Here is a 17,828-nt window from a genome sequence, read left to right as displayed (position 1 = left end):
ACTGACTGGTGTTCCCTCCGACCTCCAATCCATTTGTTGTCAGCCAGGTTTCCTTTCCTGAGTCCTTTGTGTGAAAATTGCCTTTTAACCGTGCTGCTTTGTGCCATTTTTCCCTTGTCCAAAATGACATATGACAAGACATCCCCAGCTCCTCCAGCCTGCCAGTTCTGATAGCATGCTGCCCTGCCTGCTATTTTGTGTGTCAGACTGATAAGAAATTTCCATCAGCAGAAAGAGGAAAATAAGAGTGCAATGAGTGCAATGGCCAAAAACATCTGATTTTCCTGTGTGCTTGAATGCTGTGAACTGCATGTATAGAAAAAGGATGGCAAAGAGCCAAGTGCTCTGTGGCTCAAGGGAGGACAGGGTGTCCTGGGCACAGCCTGCCTTATGCCAGCTCCTTCCCTTCCCTGCCAAGACTGAGGTTCTGCCCTGGGATGCACCAGAGCTCAGTAGTCACTGTGAAAACGCCTCATCAACAACACATTTGGAGTGCCTTAAAATTTTGTTTGGGATATTTTGACCTCTTCCCTAGAGTTCCAAAGTGAGAAGGGTAGAAAATTAGCTGATTTGTTGCCCCAGGTGTCCCGTTCAAGAGAAACCCAGCTGCTGTTTGGCTCAGATGTTCAATGTTTTACCACAGAGCACGGGGAAGCAGAGGCCAGCTCACTCTGAGATAACCTGCCCAGGCACTTGTGCAATCTGCTGTGACCTGCTGGCTGCTGTTGGGATACAGGGCCACACGCTGCTCCCATTTCCAGTTGAGCATTGCAATTACTGAGGCCATGAGGCTGTAAGTATGGAGAAAAAATTAACTCATTATACTTACAAATTATATTTGCGGGTACTTAGTTGGTTGATTGAGCTCTCAGTTCCTAGTTCTTCAAGTTGTGGTATCATCCTCTGTAATTGAAACACACCTAGTAATAGATATGTGTAATTGAATATATAGATATGTCAAAAAAGTAATGGGGATAGTGGAGGAAATTAATTTATTTAACAAAGGATATATTCTGGCAGTCATTTTGTAGCATTCCAGACAGAATCAAGAAGAAAAACATTTTCAAAAGCTCCCTGAATGGAATATTACAGTATGAGATATCCTTTTGATGGTCTTAATTTTGTTTATATTTTACATTTAGAAGTCCAAAGATCATAGGAGGCCACCTGTTTGTCAGTCCATGGCTGAATTTGCTCCTAATTCATATGCAAAGTCACATAAGAATCAGCTCATTGTGATGCATTCTGGAGGTGTGTGGAGCTGAAAGTGATTTGCAAGACACATCTTTATTTTTTTAATTTATTTTGAAAACGCCAATTCGTCAAAACCATACTTTTTTTTAATGACAAAGGATTGCTTTCAGTATTTTATTCCAAGTCAAAAAGTTTGACATTTGTTTAATATCTTGCTCCAGTATCTTCAAAAAGAAGTGCTCTGCTTTTTCACTTCAGAAATACTTTCCTTCTGAAATGTAATTACAGTGAAAAGTAAGATTTTTTAAATTAAAAAGATCAGCATGTAGAAGTAAGCATTTCAACTACTCTAAATCTATATTTGTAGGGGAGGGAGGTTGTTTAATTTTGCACTCTTTGAGGTTCTTGGGTTTTGTCCCAGTTTGGTAGAGGAATCTGAAATATTCTAAAACCAAGAAAATGATAAAATAGCTTCTTGCCCTATATAACAAGAAAATAGCTTAGTGCAGAATTCAGATATGGTGATGAGCGAGTGTTGAGTGATGAACTGCCTCACTTGGTGATCTTCTGGCCTCTCTGTGATTATGCTGCTGGGATTTACACCAGGCCAGTTTAATGTGAAATCCAGTCATGGTACTGGGCCATTTTCCTTATACACTACATCACAGAGGTTTGAATAATTACCTTGATTGTACTTTTTCTTCCTATAACCCATATGTGATGTGAATTAAGTTTCAAGAGCAATCTCAGGCCTACAAATCCATTAGATGTATTTTGACTAAGGAGAAAATGTAATGATTCAGTACAAAGACACACAGAACTGGTATGTTTTGTAGCACAGTTTTGGTTGGTTTGGGTTTGTTTTGTCAAACTACTTCTGGAGATTTCTAATCCCAGCATTTCATTTCCTGAAAAACTTCAGGGGAAAGAAAAACAATTCATAAATAAAGGGAAATTAAATATAAGGCCTGTGAGCAAATTGTTTCAAACTAGCCCATCACACTTATTAAGAGCACTAAGAAAGTATAATGAATAATCAATAATGTGTTTAACATGGTGGGATTTTTTTTCAGTTCATCTACAAATTCACACTAGGTAATATGTCCAGAATTTAAAAGCTTGATGTATTTTAAATGGCAATCTGCGTGGAATTCCTTTACAGAAGCATATAATTATTAGTGCTATTTTGAGCTTAGGGACTTCTTCTAATTAGATAAATATTACTGATGTTGAGAAACAGCTTTTATGTCTAAATTGTCTTTTCACAACACTGAAAAAGTAGGTAATTCTTCTGTTGAATAACACATTGTGTTTAGTCATATTAGACTACTTAACTGCAATTATTATTCAATTCAACCTCTAACAGTCATTTATTTTTAAGTCAGTTTACTGGTAGAAAAAAGGTTTTCTCAGCCTCTTTGACTTTTTCACTGCTACTAAAATTCAGAATTGTAAGAAGTGATTCTTTTTCAGCTACCTGCTGTATTTGCAGTTATTGATCATAAATTTCTTTTTCAACAACTGCCTTGATATTTGCATCCAAAAGGGCTTGATTTTCATCAATTACTTTCATACTTTCTCCTGCTTGGGACACTGGATAATAAGAACTGTGAGTAACTTCATTACTCATTGCATAGCATCAATGCTTTTTGTCTCTTGTGAATAAACTACGTGCATAGATCAGATCTTTTTGTTGACAAAGTCCAGATTTAGAAATGTTCAGATGTATTCTTGGACTTAAAATTCAGAAGGTTGTGAAATTGGGATTAATCACATGTAGGCCTTCAGGGCAGTTTTCCACATTTATTTTCTCCAGATCTATCTTTCTGTTCTTTCCCACTGCATAATGGACTGTGGTATTTTTTTAATCTTCAGCATTGGCCTGTCTCATGTCCTTTGGAATGCTACCAGATGGTCAACTTCCTTTTCTTTGGGGAAGAGAGTCCCTACTGCTCTGAAGAATTTGAGCCTGGGGAAAGGAGATGAACTTTCTTGTTTTTCCTAGTATTTAAGAGAGCAAAATTGTGGGATTTCAGCAATAATAGCATAATTTCTTTCAAAAAATTTCTTTCATATTAAACCACATGAAACTAAAATTCCTTTAGAATGTGTTTACCTTTTTGACACCACCATTTGAACTTTCCTGCTGTTTCAGTTTTGGCTGACAGCATATGATACTGTTTTCCATGCAGCTTCCCTATTCACTCAGATGCCTTTCTGAGAGTTGGGCAAGGCACAAGGCTTGCTTCAAGAAATCACCAATCCATCCTACAAAGACAATATCATAAAAAGTGATGAGTGTAATGGCAAACACATTAGAAAATGCCAGACTTTTGACTGTACAACATTGCATGTCTGTATTTTGATGGAGACTTCCACTCTCTGGTGAGAAGATGCAGTTTCTCAGATGTCAAAGGCTTCCTCCAGCTTGCACAGTCGTTCAACTACAATGGAGGAAAGTCTTTTATTGCTCATGTTCTCCCAAATAGCCTCTGACTCATCTGGATTGCTGTTCCCTCTGCCACTTTAAGCCTTCCACTAAGCACAGAGGTCTGGGAGATGTGTATTGTGAAGAAAGAGACAAAGAAGGTGTTGAATACATCAGCCTTGGCTGGAACTGAAGCCAAGATGGCAATGAACTTGCATGGGGATTGCACAGAGAATAGCTTTGGCACCAGGATGAATGTCAGCTTGGACATGTCGTGTGGCAATGCCAGAACTTCTTAGTTAAAAGCATTGTAAAACTTGTGATGAGAAAAACAAGAGATTACTTCTCCTTAATCCCTCCCTTTGAAGAAGCCAAATGGCATTAGGAGAGTTTAAACAAACATGTTCAAACTCAGGAACTTTCTTCTTGTGAAAACTGTTGGCCTAAAACATTCAAGTTTGGCAAATAACTGAAAATAACAGGAGTCATCATCTGTGACATGAAGATTTTATTTGCATCTTAATACAGAAGTGTCTGTCAGCTTGATGGTGTTTGATAATAATGATGTCCTTTTATTTTTAGCTGCTGCTTTTGAAACATGTCTCTCAAAAAACCAGTAGAGAAAATTACTTATACCTGCAGGCTCAAAAATATCTCCATTACAGTCAATTGGCAGCCCTCTACCCCTCTTCCCACCCAACTTCAACTCTTTGCAATTAATTTTTTCATTGCCAAGTTAATGCCTTGTTTATTAGCAAAGGCTACTCAGTGAAAAAAAAAAAAATTTCTACTTGCACTTCTACTGCACACTGAGCAAATGCCAGGAGTAAATGATTGCTCAACTGTCATGTTTTATCATACAAAAATGCTGTCCATTTCAAATTTAATGGACAGACCACATATTTGGGTAATTTAATCTGTTGGGCAGTTTTTGTGTCAGCCTTTCGTTTCCTGACAGATTTGGGTCCTTTTAACATTCTGTTCGTTTTCTGTTGTTTAGATTCCTTGTTTAGACAAGCTCTCCTGATTGCCTATTACAAAAATAGATAAAATTCTAAATTATTCTTCTTTGTCTGTTAAACCTTGGCCTTTACACAAAGAAGAGGAAATGAATGGAACATTTTCCCCTTATTTCCTTTACATTAACCCTGGAGCTGAAGGAGCTTCAGCTGGTTTTAAGGTATTTATGAGACAAAAAGATAGGTTGCAGCTATAGGCTTTTGTAAAAGCTGGCTTCAACATGAATTGCTCCAACACTTAAAATTATGAGACTGAGAGGGAGAGTTCTTACTCAATTACATACATTTGTTGCTAGAAAAACTTGTTCTTCAAATCTTTGTTTTAAACTAGTTGCGATTTATACTGCTATGTCCACAGTTTTGTCAAGCTTACCAGGAACAGCAAGCCCGCATCTAAAATAAAATGTTACCAAAATGTTTCAAAGTAATGCTTGCTGCTTTAATCCCTTTCAATTAAAAATTTCAATTTGAAAAGCTAGTAAATATTAGCTAGGAAACACTGCTGAAAATGAGTCTGGTTTGAGCACTGCTGAGTGTTTGCAGTTCTAAAAAAAAATTCAGTATTATTTTCTCAATTCTAAAGCTCTTATACTCCCTCCAATCTGTGGCTGACACTGCAGACCTAGAACAGTTTTGCAATAAGATCTTTTCTGCAGATTAACATCTTATTTCCTTTTTAATCTCGTTGGATGAGGATCATTCATATATATTCTATACTAAACAGGGAGTATTCTCTGGAGACAGGATTTAGCACAGGGCCCTTCAGAATTCTTTTTTCTGGCAGGTTGATTTTTATGGAGTCAGGCTGGCAAATAACAGCTTTTACTGAGAGGGTGTTTTTCAGAAGTGTTCAGCACCTACCATGACCCAGGGAGGTGCCTGTGTAATTGACTTAAAAACAGAGGTATTAAAAAGTGAGGAATGAGAACAGTGACAAACTCCTTGCCTTTGGAAATGTAGCTCAAATGAGGTGCTACTACCCAGTGCATATACATGCAAAGGTGCAAACTGCAGAGCTTGAGATTTGATTTCACTGCTTTTTTACCCTACCCACCTACAGGGCACCTGCTGCAAATGCATAACTTGTTTTTAAGTCAAATGTTAGCATTTCCAGTTTAAGGTTAATTGAACACCCAGTCCGAGGCACACTACATGACTTTTTTCTGGTTTAGTTTCTTGTGGCTTAGTTTTGTGGATTGCAGGAACATTGGCCAAGAGAGGTCCCTCTGTTTATACGTCTTGTCATTAGTTTAATGAGAAGCTATTGCTGTGACTCATTCCTTCTTTTGCTCTAAGGCTCTTACCTTTAAAAACCTGGGGGAAAAAAAAAAGGCAAGGATCTAATAAAAGCAAAATTGAGCTCTCCTCCTTTCTTTTTCTCCATGCCCGTAATCTGGAGTGAGAGCAGGTTCTGAGTGTCATTTAACCATCTGCTCCTACTGAAGTGCCAGATGCCCAGCAACATATCTGAGAGAGGGGTGCCTACCTCTGGGAAGTTGTTCATCCTTAGGGGAGTTTCTCTGGAAGTACAGCTAGTTAGACATGATGGCCAGTGGGCAGGACAGGCCTTGTCTCCAGGTATTTTTCTGGTTTTAATAATGGACCTTGTTTGTCAGGCTGCCTGGCTTCACAGACAGGCATTTTGGCCCAGCCGTATTCTCCTTCCTGAGCGAGCCAGCACCAGCCTTATCTGCTGTTTATTGAGAGGCAGCCCAAGAACTGGAGCTCCAAGTGACACGTCTTCTCCATCAACATCACCACATGATAGCTAAGCCAGTCAGACGCCCATTATGTTCTGAAAAATAACCTGCATGAAGTAAAAGCAAACTCACCTAGTCCAGAACAAAAATGGCTTTGATCCCACAAGGAAGCACATGAAAATCCTAATTTTCACAGAAAAATTATTTAGATCTCTTTAAAAAGAAAATTTAAATATTTTTATTCCAGTTGGTGCTTCAGATGAGATTTAAGGAAACAGACTGGCATTTGTGGGGATAGGTTTGGGGGAAGGCATAGGAAATGTGTCTCAGCATGTCTGTCCTCTTCACTCTGTGACCACACAAGTGACAATAAACTTCTTTGAAACACTGAAAAATGTGTCAGCAATGGCAAACCAAGTCCTACAACAGCTTCCAGCTGATGATGTATTGCACATTTCCAAGCAGGAATTCAGTTTAAATGAAGGCTATTTATATGAGACTATTTGACAAGTAAGAATGCAAATATTCCAGCCAGTGCTAGAGTTACCTCCCCACTCTCCTTTCCTTTGTGGCAAAGAGTTTTTATGACAGGAGCATTTTCTGAAACAATTACTTTGCCCCTGCACCTGGCATCAGCAAAGACTCATTTTAGCTTGTTTTCTTGTTTTCACTTTTTTAATGTGCTTCTCCTCCTTGTCATTGCTTTGGTCTTTTGTTTTCCCTTTCTTCTTCCAAAGCTGCAAACATCAATGTGAAGGATGCATGGTGGGATTGAACAGCAGGTACCAAGGCTCTGACACACCAGCCATCCTTTCTGGAGGCTATTTTCCCAATATCTCTCCTGTGAGTTGAAGATACACATACCTCTTCTTTCTCCAGGTACACTGGAGATATTGGCAAATATTCTGGCAAGTGTTTCAAACAGGCCATAGCCTTCAAATCCTTTTGTTCTAAAATTTTAAAAGTTATTTCATGGGCCACTTAATAAAAAATACTTTTAGTTGATTGGATTTTAATGAGAGAATGGGGCATTAGGGAGTTTGTGCCTAGGGGTGTTACAGAGAAATAAATGATTGGTATAAGCTATATTTTCCCTCTAATTAGTGCTCTTGATGTGTGGCTAGCATAAACACAGTGGGAAACGCAAAGACTTCAGGAGCTCAACATGAATTCAACATTGCTATGTGAGCAGCAGGTATCTGACAGAGCTCTGTGTAATTGAACCGTGCTCCAGCCCTGCAACACACTAAGCAAGGTATGAAAAGGTCTGAATGATAACTCAGTGTTGCAGTGTGAAGCAATATCCTGTCCCAGTTCCTCCCTCAGGTGTGCCAACTTCTTCCTTCCCCTCCCCCTTGCCCCCTTTCCGAAGTGATGTCCATCAAGCTCCACATTCCAGCAAGGGCGTCGTATGATTGGCAAAAGTTCAAAAGATGCTTCTCAGACCTAGGGTCATTGGCCTGTCCAGGTGTCATTGTCCCCTGAGACCCTCCCTCTCCCACCTGGTTGGTGGCTCACCTATCCTTTCCCTCCCCCCTCCCTGTGGGCTTAAAAGTCACGGAGACCATGCGGTCGGTATTCTGTTGGGAGCTGTTACCAAGATTCAGAGCTCTGTGACCCTGGAATAAAACTCTGGATTTAACCCTCTGGCGGAACCCTCTCCTTTTCCTCTTCAACATCACCTGAACCCTTTCCACCAGAGGTATACCGAGTTTCTACCATGCCTGGACTTGTTCCGAGTGCCTAACTGCAACTTCCAGCCAACCAAAGGTGTCTCTGAGGTGAAGCACCACAGCTGCCGCCTTTGGTCCAGAGCAAGGGCCCGACGAGCCCAGGCACGTCCCCCCCAGTAATATTGGGATTTTATTCCAATACATAAGTGTCACTGACATAGCATTTATGCTATTTCTGAAGAGTTGAATTGCAACACATCTTGCTAAGGATACCCTTGAATGGCTGCTCCCCAGCCCTCAGTGCTGCCACATTCTGGACTCTTTTCTCAGAAAGCCCTCTTGCAGGTCACAGAACTCAGACAAAACAATCTGGTTTTGATTTTCACTGAAGAAAGAATTGCTGCATGATGGTGACCAGGAAAGGACAGGTTATCTTGCTGGTGCTTTTTGGTACATTCCTTTGTGTCCTCTACAGCTGGCACAGCTCTCCAGTGGCACTTGTAATATGTGCCAGATCCCTATGAGTGTCCTGGACACCTTGAAGTATCTCCTCTTTTGTGTTGAAACTACTGAACAAAAGTTTACCTTCAAAGAGGTCTTTTCCTTCTTCTTGTATATGAAATACAGCACATGACTATGTAAACATAAATTAGCAGAAGGTTGTAGTTTTGCTACATCTTCCCTTTCTTGTTGTAAAAGAAATATTCTTGAAGTCTGTTCTGGTCTTCTTTTAGGTGCTAAAATAAACAAATAGTGATGGAGCACGGGAACTACTGCTGCAACACTCACGAGAGAGTGGCACAGCCCAGACTAATCTTTGTCTTCACCTACTCTAGCAAGAAAAACAAGGAACACCACATGGTGTTCCAGGCTGTCACCCCACTCTTCAGTGGCCTCTGTTGCTATGAATAAAATAAGTATTTTAAAGCTATCAAAAGCCTTCCTATGCTCATTTTTAACTCTTCCTACTGAAGAGCAAACCTGAAATGAAGAATCATTTTGTGTTGGCATTGCTGTACTTTGGGAGACCCAAAGCTCAGGGGGGCTCAAATCCGAGATGTCCGCTGAATTTAACTGTCAAAAATGGAATGGAGGCAACCATCCCTAAGGAAAGATTCTGGCACAAGCTGTGCCCAGACACTGAGCACACCTGTGTTAGGGGATGCTGTTTGCTCCTAGCTTAGGACTTTGATGTTAACCCAAAGTACCAGGAGGTTTTTTCTTTAAGTAAATACCTACATTATCAATTTCCTCCGTAGCTTCAGGAGAAGGGCTTCAGGAGGGAGGGCTTACGTATCCATTTTAGACATACATTTGGAGGGTCACAAAAAGTCTGTGCCTGACTTTTGGCTATGTAAACCACACTGGCTCTTGCTGTAAATGTACTCTACTGCATGGATGAATTTCATAGACAGATTAAGTGCCTAAATTTTGCAGCGATCCTTAAAATTATGCCCTAAAACTGCCCTACCTCTGTTTTGGGCAGTTTTCCAACAATATGCAGGAGTCTGAAGGATTGTATCCAGCTTTTCTGGATCTGAGCCCTGTATCTTCAAACAGTCGGAATGTTTGTTGGAAAAAACAGCAGTGGTTTTTTGTGATGCCCATGATCCTGCACACAGCAGCATCAACACTTGGCTTTGGAGTCTGAGCTCACACCTTGCTTCTGCTATATTAAAAAAAGTATGCTAAAATAAGAATGCAAATTCTACAACAACAGAACTGTCTATAATCAGGCGGCAACATTCACAAACTCCAATGAGTAGCAGATAATTGCAGGACATCAGCTGATGTGAGGTTAAAAAGCAGATTTCTTCATTATTTTCTTTTTAAGTCCTCTCTTCTGTATATAGAGCTCTCCACTTTGGAGATTTTGTATTCCTTTCAAGAATATCAAATAATTATACTTGTCAGTTTCTATTTGATTTCCTTGCAAAATTTTAGACATGTCTTATTTATAATTTTAAATTCCAAAAATAAGAGTAATCAGTCATTTGTAGCGCTATGTAAGAAATAATTTTGTTGAGTTGTTACCCACTACTACACTGGTGCAGTGTTTCCTTAGATTGACATAGTATATCATGTTGAAAATTATATAAAAATGATAATGGCAACTCTTGATTTCTTAGAAATCTCTGAGTCTGAAGAGACCCTGGAGAACAGTACAGATCCTTTTATAATTACATCAAGCTGAATCGAGAGCAATTTCTGGGAATAGAAATGAGTTATTTGTATTAACACCAATTAGAACAAAACTTGGCTGGCTGTCCAACAGGGAGAAAGTCAACTGTGTTCCTGCATTTATTTGTTTATTTCCATTTATTGTTATGTTTACAGTAGCATAACTACTGTACCCAGGAAAATGGGCAAAGGCTCTAGGTGTGCAAGCAAGCCACTGATCATCTGTTTTAGTGAGATACCCCAGTCACCTGGGATGCTGTCTGGACCAGTGAGCAGCAGGGGCACCTGAAATCCAAGTTCCTCCCTCTGATGCAAGACACCTAACTGAGGGTGCTACATCCCAGACTTTGAGGCTGTCCATGATAAATTGTAGGCATCTCCAAGAGTAATTTGTGCTTTAGGAGGAAATCCATCACTCTGGAAACATATCTTCCATATTCTCTGTCTACAGAGAGATTAGGAGAAATGTGCCTCAGATCCTGGAGTTCGATGCAGAAGAACTGAACCTACATTGTTTTCCCTACATTCAATGTTTTAACTAAATAACTTGTGGCATCAGTATGTTACACGGTGCTAAAAATGCATGTAGTCCATAAAAAGGAATCTCTTAAGCAGTAGTGGGAATTTTAAGTTTTCTTATATATAATGAGAAAAACCCAGTACTTCTAATTTTAAGCTGTTGGACAGGGAAGATTAAGGCACAAAAAAATCAAGCAGAAAGAACAGCATGACAGTAACAATGAGAGAAATCTGTGCAGTATTTTTCCACAACAGTCTCCAATGTTTTGGGAACAAAATAACAGCTGTCTTTGCATCTGCATGTGCACATCTTAAACAGAGCAACTGAAGATGCAGGGAAAGGGATAAGATTTCATGGGTCACAGTTGCTGGATTTTGGCTACCCAGAAGGAGGGAGACTTGAGGGAAAATTTGAAATGGGAGGATGAAACTTTCAGTGTGCCAAGAAATGTCTATGTGCATACATATATATATATATATATATATATATATATATATATATATATATATATATATATATATATGTGCATACATACATATTTCAGAAAATAACTTTAAAATGGAGAAATGCCAACTGTCATTAAATTTAGTACACCAGAGGCACAAAATTACATAGGAAAATGGTATATGTCTAATCTGAGTGCTAATTAAACTCCCATTTTCTTAGTTATTGCCTAGACTTTCTCATTTTTAAAGGTCATGTGACATTCAGACATCTCTTTTTGGGCATGAGCAGAATACTCCTCAAGACAGTGCTAAGAAGCTACACAATTGTATCTCTGATAAGGACACACACGTACTCCTACACATATTCCATCTTACACCTGGACTTAAATCAGTTGATATCTTCCGAGTGCAGCTATGAAGAGTGCAGCAGCTTCCTTGCTCTAGCAGAAGCCAGACTTCTCTTTCTCACTTCCTGCTAATATATCTGATCATCTCTTGGTCCATACACCTTCTGAGGCATTGCTGGTCTTGGGCTCACTACCCCTCTTCATCTGAAATTACAAATATGAGGCTGTATTTGGTGGGTGCTCAGAACGATCATCTCTTGTTTCTGGGCTGGGGTGGAGGAGGAAAGGAAAGAAGGTCCTTCAGGGCCACCATGCAAGACAGCTGGTTTGTTGGGGGTTCAGCTGGGAATTCAGCACTTTAAATAATGATATTCACAAACTCACTCTTGTGCTCTGTGAAGCGGTGAATTCAGCTTTAAAAAAAAATGAAAGAGACACGCACCTCTTTCCAGCAGGAACATTAGCACATCTGATCCTGGGAGGCAACAGTGACATTAATGCCATAGAACCTCTTATCAGCTTAGATGTCCTCTCTGCATGGCTCGTGTGCACCACACAGGCATCCCATAACCCTCATCCAGGAGTGTGGATAACACTAGGCAGCCTGCCTCAACAGTTGCCAAGGGAAATCTCAGAGCTGCAATGTTCAGTGTCTTTTAAAGAGACAGCTTTTACTGGTAACAAGATTTTACTTCCCTTTTATTTTAAGGGATAGACTTACATTTCCCTACCAGGTATCAGATAATTGATAATGAAAATAGCATAATTAGAGACATCAGGGGAAGACCTTAGGATAATATAGTTTTATTTTCTTTGCATGGTACTTTTCTGTACCAAAGAAGAATACTAATTAAGGCAGAGGAAACTCACTCAGCTCCAGGTAGGATTTCATCCCATGCCTCACTGGAGAGCTCAGGACAGCAGCAGCATCCTTTCACATCCTACCACAGCACTGTTTTTCCTTACAACTCTACAGAGGTGTATGCATTCAATATTTTTTTTTGCCATCCTTTACACTAGCTTTTAACTACTCTAAATCACTCTTACTGTTACCTTTCTCTATTTTCCTACTTCTTTGCCTGGGCAGGCAGGAGGAATAGGAACATTTAAAACCAGACACACTGGAGAACTTCCCCATTGCTGAGTGCTTCATGTGAGTTGCTGCATGGAGGAAGCCATATGCAGTACCAGTCATTTTACTGATCCTACCAAAGATGGAACTAGCCCATGGATTCTTAAATGCTTAAATGCCTATTAAATTATTATTTGTCTCTGTGTTGATGTTGAATTCTCCACTAACAAAAATTTTACATGCTGCTGATGAACATTCAAACTAACTTAATTGTACAACCAGCCAGTTTTACTATTTATTTTGTGCCTTGTAGGTTACATTTAAGGTGCTCAATGCTAATAAAATTTTATCCTACTAAAAAAACAACCAAACAGCCCGACAAAAAAATCAAACCATGAACCAGTCTAGCACAATAATATAATCTGCCAAGAGTACCTTTTGTTATCACCTGAATTCTTTAAAAAACCCAGCAGCTGAGTTGGAGATGTTGCTCTGTCCCAATTTTTTCCCATTTGTACATTGATCTTGGTTTGTAGGAAGCAGGCTAGGAGTAAAGAAAAGAAACTTGACCTCAGCAAGGAAGGCCTAGGTCTCCACATTGTTGGTTCCACCCAAAAAGGTTTGGCCACCCACAGTAGCTCTGCCATACTCTCAGGCTGAAGCCAAAGTGGGTGCTTCAGACGAAGACCTCCTTGTCAGCTTCTCAGTAAGAGAAGTCCCCTGGGAAATCTTCATGTGTCTCAACTGTTCAGCCTTTTTTTGCTCACTGACTGACACAACTATCCTCTAACGGGGTGCCAAGAGGGTGCATAAGAAATAGGTCAGATGTCTCACACTCTGGAGATGTCTTCTCTTCCACAGAGTGTGAGAGCAGGCTATTCTGTCAAAGGCAGGGATTTCACATCTCTGTCTGCAAATCAACCCTCTAAAGCTGGTCCCTCCAGTCTCAGGGACTGTGCTGCCACTGGTGCAGCCTCATTAGTGCAAATGTCAGCCCCAGCTGAATAGCAGAGATCTGAGTGACAAGCAGCCCTACCTTCCTGCACCCTTGTTTCCCTGGAAAAGGAACTTGGGTACATCGTAGGCAGAAGTTGCAGTGTGGTGCAACTGTCCCTGCAATCCCTCTGGGTCCCATCTCCAGATGCCTGGATGACCCCCAAGTGGCCCTTGGATGGTATTTCCAGATCTGCATGCCAGGTGCTGGGAAACCCATTCCTAAAGGCAGCTCATGTTGGCAAATGGCAATGCAAGACATGGGACAAGGGACATTCAAACATACAGCCTGAGATGAGCCAGCTGCACTTTTATGTCCCTGTTTTCAGAGGGAGTGTTTGATCATGTCTAAATATAAGAAACATTTGTTTCTTTACCAAAGAGGACAGTTGATGAGTTCCAACACCTGTAGCTTGCATGTAAAAGTCAGGTGTCCAATAAAACAATCTTCCTAAAAAAATGAAACGGTATTATCTACACAGGCAATGCAGAGACATATGGAGACAAACTAATCCATAATGTTTTCCCAGTGGAATTCTTCAAGGATATTAAGGTGTTGACTCATTTCTGGTGTTTTGGCCAAATAGATTCAATTTGCCTGTGTCAGTTTCTCAAATATTGTTGTAGGCTTGGCAAAAGTATAAATGATAATTCCATTTTCCTGTAGGGTTCCTGCACAGGCAATATTTCATGGTGGTAGAACTGCTAATGTAGAGAATTTTCTGAATAAAATTAATTCCCTTTTGTTATGGGTAAAATCCATAACAAAAGGGAAGCATGAGCAATGATATATCTCAGAAATCATCACTGCATCAAGAGAGTACTCCATGCTATATACCACAGGGAAATGGTTATGTGTCAGAGTTTGTCATCATTTTAAATACAGCCTGATGCTTAAGGAATAAATCAGCATAATTTCCCTCATTTGTCATCACTAGAGCTTTGCTGATCTACAACACCCAAGAACTGGATCCACAGCACAGTAATATTAATATAATTATTGCTATTTTTGTGCCTAAATAGTTTTGGACACAGAGTTTGCCAACCAGTTGGACTACAGCTTGAGCTCTGAGGAAACATGTTACTGCTATTGGACACAGCATATCCATAATGGCATCAGAGTTTATAGGGCACCAAGTGATTTTGCTGCTTTTCAAGTCAGAGCAAAGAGATTTAGAGTGTCTGTGTTGGACAGTGAGTTAAATTTTTAAGAATTAAATCAGAAGGAAAGAGAAAAGACAAAAAACCTGCAGAAACTGCTTTTCTGTATGCCAGCAAAGAAACATCTAATGAGAAGAGCTTGTGTAGGCAGTTTGTCCAGCTAAATTACAGGAAATGACAGCTCTGAACCAGACTGTACTCTGATTTCAGCAACACTTCTAAGAACATACAATAATGCTTCCCACTGCTCTACTCTGTTCTACTGCTCTTCCTACTTTCCAGGAACTGGATGAATAAGATCCTGTCTTTTCAGCATCTTTGCTGTGTAAGCAAAAAAAGGACTCATAGGAATGTATTGTTTTGAAGATAGTTGGAAGTCCTACTTCCTTCACACACTTTGGCTGATTCCTCACAAAGCTTTGTCCTACTTCCTGCCTATTCCAGAGGATAGATCTGAGCTCTACCACAAGTAAGGCACGTACAGTACACTTTGGAAACAATGAGATGAACATTCCCGATGCTGCTATTTCAAACATTCTGTATAATTGCTGTTATTAACCCACTTCCTTTGTGTTGCATGACAGCTATGTTCCACCCTGTTGAAAATAATAGAGGAAAGTGTAAAGAAGAGCAGAACACTTTAGAAGAATCTCAAAAAACTTTTACTTGGTCAAAATTTTTTTTTTTAATCTACTTTATTACACTTTCTGCATTATGTTTAGCTGTACAATATACTTTATCAAGGACATTATATATTGTTAATTTTAACCTCTTTTTCCTTTTTTTTAAAGGAAATACTTGTTTTGTTGGTTTTGGAGATATTTGACAAATTAAGATGCACATCAATATTGAAGCCAGCTTTAAAGGTTTCCAAAGCAAAGACATCCCTATTTTTATTTCCATTTACCTTTTACAACAAAAGTCATGTTTTTCTTGGCTGTTATTGAAGCCACTATATTCAGTAAAAGATTTTGACATCTTCAGTGTCTCCAGGTTCAAACAATTTCTTAGACTTAAAAGTTCTAGCTTGCGTGATGAAAGTTGTTATTCTGTCCTATATTTGCAATCGATTCTGTAAGAAATTAAGTTGGAAACTGCAGTTCTTACAGAAATATCCAAATGCCACATATTCCAGTTCTGTATTTCCTTTGACATTTTGACAAACAATATGCTGTTTTCAATCTCACTTAGAAGAATCCAGTAGAACGCTGCATGCATTATTTGCTCTGTCCTTGGAAGAATCCATGGTCTACATCTGCCTTTCCTTCTGGAAAGGATGGCCTCCATGCATCCACTCTTTTTTTCTTCTGTGCTTCTAATGTCTCTAGTTGTGAAACTCAAACTCTTCTTTTTTAACAGTACTTACTGTTTGATATAAACTTGCTTCCAAAATCAAGGAAAAACTCTTTATTTTTTAAAATAAGTGGATTTTTGACAAGTCAGCCAAAGAATCCTACCAAAAGGTTTTGGTTTTGAAGGAGTAGGGACTACACAGTCTCTAGTGTTAGCAAAGTTAAATAGCTGTTTATTCAAACTCATCTACAAAAAGTAATAGATTCTCCCCTAGTGGAAACCTTCAATTCTATTATCTCTAGCACTCCAGTAACCTCAGGCTCATGTGGATTAGCTACAAATTTGGTTTTTTCCAATTGCCAGTGCAACCTTTTTTTCCCCAGTATTTTTTTGGTGTGTTTTCTGATGCTGCTGTCCAGGTGAAATTTCCTCTTCCTTTTACCACTTCTAATTCTGGAACATAAACCTCTTCACAAAAAGCATTATGAAATGCACAAAAAAATCCAAACAAAAATAACACATTGACTTCAAACAAGTAACTACTGCTATTTTTGCACTGGGAGAACAAAACTGAGAAGGCAGTAGGTTTTAAAGGGAGGATAATCTAAGAAAGAACAACTAAATAAAGAAGAGTTATTCTTCATGACAAGTTAAAGGTTAGTCAGCTCCCAGGAGCTCTGTATGACCTTATTCTTTCAGATCATCTAATATTTTAGCTGGGTATAAGGTGACCCCTACACTGAGTTTTCTTGGACAAGACTTTCCTTATGTTACCCATGGTTTTGCAGATAAATCTGACAATAACACTATATATGTTTCCAAGCCAATACATAGTCACACACAGTCCCAGATCCTTAAACTGAGCTCCTTGTTGGGAGTTCAGACTTCCACAGATCCAAACCCAGTGCCTTGTAGGCAGCCAGCAACCATTTGCATATTTGCATCATCACCCTTAGGTTATGTTCACTTCCTTTAGGTTATGTTGATATGTTAATCTGTTTAATGGACCTAGATAATAGAACACAACATCTTAATAGCAGTCATGTTACCCTGAAACTATTAGAAAGCTGAAAATGCCTCGTCTAGCTTCTCTTCACTGCCTAAGATTTCTCCAGCACCTGAGCTACAGAAAGATCTATGCCTTTTTTCTTTGCTGTTTAAATATATTGACATGCTGCCCTCTTGCTCTTTAGTTTGCTTCCTCATGCGCTGCTCCCAGGCTGTTGACTTCTCAGAGAGAAAAAGGGAAAAGCTGTCCCTGGCAGTGGGCCTCCAAAGTTCAGGCACCTGGCTTAGGAATGCAGCCTCCCTGGTTTCCCTCAGGGTCTTTGGAGAGGTATGAAAATCTGAGGAGGACAACAGAAGGGTCTGTTTGTTAGTTCTGCTCTGGAGCACTCCCTAGAAGTGCCAGAAACCTGTCATTACCTTTTCAAGGACTTTGTTGAAGTCTCCTGAGTTACCTAACTTGCATGAAAATACCTTTCCAGATTTCCATCAAAGAATGCCATTTGGTAGAGCCTAAAATTTATTCAAAACATGTTAGGATGGGTGGACTTTAGAAGAGTCCATTTAGAGATGTAAAATTTCTACCACACAAGTATCCAGGAGCTTTTTAGCTGCCTGTTATGAGGACAGCAATCTATCCAAGCTCTCCTTTCCAACCACCACCACCCTCACAGCTTCAGTATGTTCAGCATGACGTTGCTTTTTTATCAAGAATTCTCAGCAGTCACATGGTCAGGAAGGCATTTTTTCTTTAGAAACCCCTGTGAGTTGGTGGCTTATCTGAATTTCCTGGTCA

The sequence above is a fragment of the Haemorhous mexicanus genome, chromosome 2 (assembly GCF_027477595.1).
Source record: "Haemorhous mexicanus isolate bHaeMex1 chromosome 2, bHaeMex1.pri, whole genome shotgun sequence".
In the NCBI taxonomy this organism is placed as follows: Eukaryota; Metazoa; Chordata; class Aves; order Passeriformes; family Fringillidae; genus Haemorhous; species Haemorhous mexicanus.
This window is presented reverse-complemented; position numbering follows the sequence as displayed.